Genomic DNA, 6388 nt, shown 5'->3' on the forward strand with positions numbered 1-6388 from the left:
CGGCACTTAAAGCTAACGATATATAAGTATTTTTTTCAATAAAAGTCAAGACAAAGGAGATTCGGGGGTCGGAATAGTTTATGATGCCAAAGAGATCAAAATCTCGTAAGAGAGACCCGGTCATAACAGATTACTTCCAAAGAGAAGACCCAGCGCGAGCGGGTAGTGACGTTGAGGAGCCACGAATGGCGGGCTCAGATTCTGAGAGTGAAAGGTCCGGGGGCAGACCTGTGAATAGGGAGAGCAGAACCGGGGCCAGAGACCAGGAGTGGGTCACAAGGAGTGACATACGAGCGTTCTGCGCCGAGATGAAAGCCTTCTTTCAGAAGGAACTATGGGAGCTTCGGAAGGATGTGGACAGCCTGGGGGACAGGACCAATACTCCGGAGAATAAGATGGACAATACTATAAGAGCCCTCCAGAAGAACGAGAAAGCTACTGGGCAGCTACGTTCCATGATCACGGGCATCAGTGATACACAGGAGGAGGCCGAAAATCGGGAGAGACGGAACAACATTCGCCTGCGGGGGGTACCGGAGACGGTAACAGACCCGGGGGAGTTTGCAACAAAATGGATGGCACATGTTCTCCCCGGCAGCTCGGAAGCTGAGTTGCAATATGATCGGTGTCATAGGGCTCTCCGCTTTAAGCCCCAACGCGGGGCCCCCGAGGGACATCGTCATCAGGCTCCATTATTTCAAAATAAAAGGGAATCTCGGTCAAATGGCGAGGACCACAAAACCTCAAACTCGAGAGCATAAAACCGCAAGTCTTCCAGGATCTTGCCACGGCCACCCTATCCAAAGGAAGGGCCCCGCCGTCTGTAACTAACACAAGCCACGGCCACCCTATCCAAAGGAAGGGCCCCGCCGTCTGTAACTAACACAAGCCACGGCCACCCTATCCAAAGGAAGGGCCCCGCCGTCTGTAACTAACACAAGCCACGGCCACCCTATCCAAAGGAAGGGCCCCGCCGTCTGTAACTAACACAAGCCACGGCCACCCTATCCAAAGGAAGGGCCCTGCCGGCTGTAACTAACACAAGCCACGGCCACCCTATCCAAAGGAAGGGCCCCGCCGTCTGTAACTAACACAAGCCACGGCCACCCTATCCAAAGGAAGGGCCCTGCCGGCTGTAACTAACACAAGCCACGGCCACCCTATCCAAAGGAAGGGCCCCGCCGTCTGTAACTAACACAAGCCACGGCCACCCTATCCAAAGGAAGGGCCCCGCCGTCTGTAACTAACACAAGCCACGGCCACCCTATCCAAAGGAAGGTCCCCGCCGGCTGTAACTAACACAAGCCACGGCCACCCTATCCAAAGGAAGGTCCCCGCCGGCTGTAACTAACACAAGCCACGGCCACCCTATCCAAAGGAAGGTCCCCGCCGGCTGTAACTAACACAAGCCACGGCCACCCTATCCAAAGGAAGGTCCCCGCCGGCTGTAACTAACACAAGCCACGGCCACCCTATCCAAAGGAAGGGCCCTGCCGGCTGTAACTAACACAAGCCACGGCCACCCTATCCAAAGGAAGGGCCCCGCCGTCTGTAACTAACACAAGCCACGGCCACCCTATCCAAAGGAAGGGCCCCGCCGTCTGTAACTAACACAAGCCACGGCCACCCTATCCAAAGGAAGGGCCCCGCCGTCTGTAACTAACACAAGCCACGGCCACCCTATCCAAAGGAAGGGCCCCGCCGGCTGTAACTAACACAAGCCACGGCCACCCTATCCAAAGGAAGGGCCCCGCCGTCTGTAACTAACACAAGCCACGGCCACCCTATCCAAAGGAAGGGCCCTGCCGGCTGTAACTAACACAAGCCACGGCCACCCTATCCAAAGGAAGGTCCCCGCCGGCTGTAACTAACACAAGCCACGGCTACCCTATCCAAAGGAAGGGCCCTGCCGGCTGTAACTAACACAAGCCACGGCCACCCTATCCAAAGGAAGGGCCCCGCCGTCTGTAACTAACACAAGCCACGGCCACCCTATCCAAAGGAAGGGCCCCGCCGGCTGTAACTAACACAAGCCACGGCCACCCTATCCAAAGGAAGGGCCCTGCCGGCTGTAACTAACACAAGCCACGGCCACCCTATCCAAAGGAAGGTCCCCGCCGGCTGTAACTAACACAAGCCACGGCTACCCTATCCAAAGGAAGGGCCCTGCCGGCTGTAACTAACACAAGCCACGGCCACCCTATCCAAAGGAAGGGCCCCGCCGTCTGTAACTAACACAAGCCACGGCCACCCTATCCAAAGGAAGGGCCCCGCTGGCTGTTACTAACACAAGCCACGGCCACCCTATCCAAAGGAAGGGCCCTGCCGGCTGTAACTAACACAAGCCACGGCCACCCTATCCAAAGGAAGGGCCCCGCTGGCTGTTACTAACACAAGCCACGGCCACCCTATCCAAAGGAAGGGTCCTGCCGGCTGTAACTAACATAAGCCACGGCCACCCTATCCAAAGGAAGGGCCCCGCTGGCTGTTACTAAGACAAGCCACGGCCACCCTATCCAAAGGAAGGGCCCTGCCGGCTGTAACTAACACAAGCCACGGCCACCCTATCCAAAGGAAAGGCCCTGCCGGCTGTAACTAACACAAGCCACGGCCACCCTATCCAAAGGAAGGGCCCTGCCGGCTGTAACTAACACAAGCCACGGCCACCCTATCCAAAGGAAGGGCCCCGCTGGCTGTTACTAACACAAGCCACGGCCACCCTATCCAAAGGAAGGGCCCCGCCGGCTGTAACTAACACAAGCCACGGCCACCCTATCCAAAGGAAGGGCCCCGCCGGCTGTAACTAACACAAGCCACGGCCACCCTATCCAAAGGAAGGGCCCTGCCGGCTGTAACTCACACAAGCCACGGCCACCCTATCCAAAGGAAGGGCACCGCCGGCTGTAACTAACACAAGCCACGGCCACCCTATCCAAAGAAAGGGCCCTGCCGGCTGTAACTAACACAAGCCACGGCCACCCTATCCAAAGGAAGGGCCCTGCCGGCTGTAACTCACACAAGCCACGGCCACCCTATTCAAAGGAAGGGTCCTGCCGGCTGTAACTAACACAAGCCACGGCCACCCTATCCAAAGGAAGGGCCCCGCCGGCTGTAACTAACACAAGCCACGGCCACCCTATCCAAAGGAAGGGCCCTGTCGGCTGTAACTAACACAAGCCACGGCCACCCTATCCAAAGGAAGGGCCCTGCCGGCTGTAACTAACACAAGCCACGGCCACCCTATCCAAAGGAAGGGCCCCGCCTAACACAAGCCACGGCCACCCTATCCAAAGGAAGGGCCCTGCCGGCTGTAACTCACACAAGCCACGGCCACCCTATCCAAAGGAAGGGCCCTGCCGGCTGTAACTCACACAAGCCACGGCCACCCTATCCAAAGGAAGGGCCCTGCCGGCTGTAACTCACACAAGCCACGGCCACCCTATCCAAAGGAAGGGCCCCGCCTAACACAAGCCACGGCCACCCTATCCAAAGGATGGGCCCTGCCGGCTGTAACTAACTCAAGCCACGGCCACCTATCCAAAGGAAGGGCCCCGCCTAACACAAGCCACGGCCACCCTATCCAAAGGAAGGGCCCTGCCGGCTGTAACTAACACAAGCCACGGCCACCCTATCCAAAGGAAGGGCCCGACAGCTGTAACTAACACAAGCCACGGCCACCCTATCCAAAGGAAGGGCCCTGCCGGCTGTAACTAACACGATGCCACGGCCACCCTATCCAAAGGAAGGGCCCTGCCGGCTGTTACTAACACAAGCCACGGCCACCCTATCCAAAGGAAGGGCCCCGCTGGCTGTAACTAACACAAGCCACGGCCACCCTATCCAAAGGAAGGGCCCTGCCGGCTGTAACTAACACAAGCCACGGCCACCCTATCCAAAGGAAGGGCCCCGCCTAACACAAGCCACGGCCACCCTATCCAAAGGAAGGGCCCTGCCGGCTGTAACTCACACAAGCCACGGCCACCCTATCCAAAGGAAGGGCCCTGCCGGCTGTAACTCACACAAGCCACGGCCACCCTATCCAAAGGAAGGGCCCTGCCGGCTGTAACTCACACAAGCCACGGCCACCCTATCCAAAGGAAGGGCCCTGCCGGCTGTAACTAACACAAGCCACGGCCACCCTATCCAAAGGAAGGGCCCTGCCGGCTATAACTAACACAAGCCACGGCCACCCTATCCAAAGGAAGGGCCCTGCTGGCTGTAACTAACACAAGCCACGGCCACCCTATCCAAAGGAAGGGCCCCGCCGGCTGTAACTAACACAAGCCACGGCCACCCTATCCTAAGGAAGGGCCCTGCCGGCTGTAACTAACACAAGCCACGGCCACCCTATCCAAAGGAAGGGCCCCGCCGGCTGTAACTCACACAAGCCACAGCCACCCTATCCAAAGGAAGGGCCCCGCCGGCTGTAACTCACACAAGCCACGGCCACCCTATCCAAAGGAAGGGCCCTGCCGGCTGTAACTCACACAAGCCACGGCCACCCTATCCAAAGGAAGGGCCCCGCCGGCTGTAACTAACACAAGCCACGGCCACCCTATCCAAAGGAAGGGCCCTGCTGGCTGTAACTAACACAAGCCATGGCCACCCTATCCAAAGGAAGGGCCCTGCCGGCTGTAACTAACACAAGCCACGGCCACCCTATCCAAAGGAAGGGCCCTGCCGGCTGTAACTAACACAAGCCACGGCCACCCTATCCAAAGGAAGGGCCCCGCCTAACACAAGCCACGGCCACCCTATCCAAAGGAAGGGCTCTGCCGGCTGTAACTAACACAAGCCACGGCCACCTATCCAAAGGAAGGGCCCTGCCGGCTGTAACTCACACAAGCCACGGCCACCCTATCCAAAGGAAGGGCCCTGCCGGCTGTAACTAACACGATGCCACGGCCACCCTATCCAAAGGAAGGGCCCCGACAGCTGTAACTAACACAAGCCACGGCCACCCTATCCAAAGGAAGGGCCCTGCCGGCTGTAACTAACACAAGCCACGGCCACCCTATCCAAAGGAAGGGCCCTGCCGGCTGTAACTAACACAAGCCACGGCCACCCTATCCAAAGGAAGGGCCCTGCCGGCTGTAACTAACACAAGCCACGGCCACCCTATCCAAAGGAAGGGCCCTGCCGGCTGTAACTAACACGATGCCACGGCCACCCTATCCAAAGGAAGGGCCCTGCCGGCTGTTACTAACACAAGACACGGCCACCCTATCCAAAGGAAGGGCCCTGCCGGCTGTAACTAACACAAGCCACGGCCACCCTATCCAAAGGAAGGGCCCCGCCATCTGTAACTAACACAAGCCACGGCCACCCTATCCAAAGGAAGGGCCCCGCCGGCTGTAACTAACACAAGCCACGGCCACCCTATCCAAAGGAAGGGCCCTGCCGGCTGTAACTAACACAAGCCACGGCCACCCTATCCAAAGGAAGGGCCCCGCCGGCTGTAACTCACACAAGCCACGGCCACCCTATCCAAAGGAAGGGCCCTGCCGGCTGTAACTCACACAAGCCACGGCCACCCTATCCAAAGGAAGGGCCCTGCCGGCTGTAACTCACACAAGCCACGGCCACCCTATCCAAAGGAAGGGCCCGCCTAACACAAGCCACGGCCACCCTATCCAAAGGAAGGGCCCTGCCGGCTGTAACTAACACAAGCCACGGCCACCCTATCCAAAGGAAGGGCCCTGCCGGCTGTAACTAACACAAGCCACGGCCACTCTATCCAAAGGAAGGGCCCTGCCGGCTGTAACTAACACAAGCCACGGCCACCCTATCCAAAGGAAGGGCCCAGCCGGCTGTAACTCACACAAGCCACGGCCACCCTATCCAAAGGAAGGGCCCTGCCGGCTGTAACTCACACAAGCCACGGCCACCCTATCCAAAGGAAGGGCCCTGCCGGCTGTAACTAACACGATGCCACGGGTTAGGGTTTGTGTCAGTGTATTGAACACACTGCCACGGGTTAGGGTTTGTCAGGGTATTGATCACAATGCCACGGGTTAGGGTTTGTTAGGGTATTGAACACAATGCCACGGGTTAGGGTTTGTGTCAGGGTATTGGTCACAATGCCACGGGTTAGGGTTTGTGTCAGGGTATTGGTCACAATGCCACGGGTTACGGTTTGTGTCAGGGTATTGGTCACAATGCCACGGGTTACGGTTTGTCAGGGTATTGATCACAATGCCACGGGTTACGGTTTGTGTCAGGGTATTGGTCACAATGCCACGGGTTAGGGTTTGTGTCGGGTTATTGATCACAGTGCCACGGGTTAGGGTTTGTGTCAGGGTATTGAACACAATGCCATGGGTTAGGTTTGTGTCAGGGTATTGATCACAATGCCACGGGTTAGGGTTTGTCAGGGTATTGATCACAA

This window comes from Ascaphus truei, unplaced genomic scaffold (assembly GCF_040206685.1).
Source record: "Ascaphus truei isolate aAscTru1 unplaced genomic scaffold, aAscTru1.hap1 HAP1_SCAFFOLD_1841, whole genome shotgun sequence".
Lineage (NCBI taxonomy): Eukaryota > Metazoa > Chordata > Amphibia > Anura > Ascaphidae > Ascaphus > Ascaphus truei.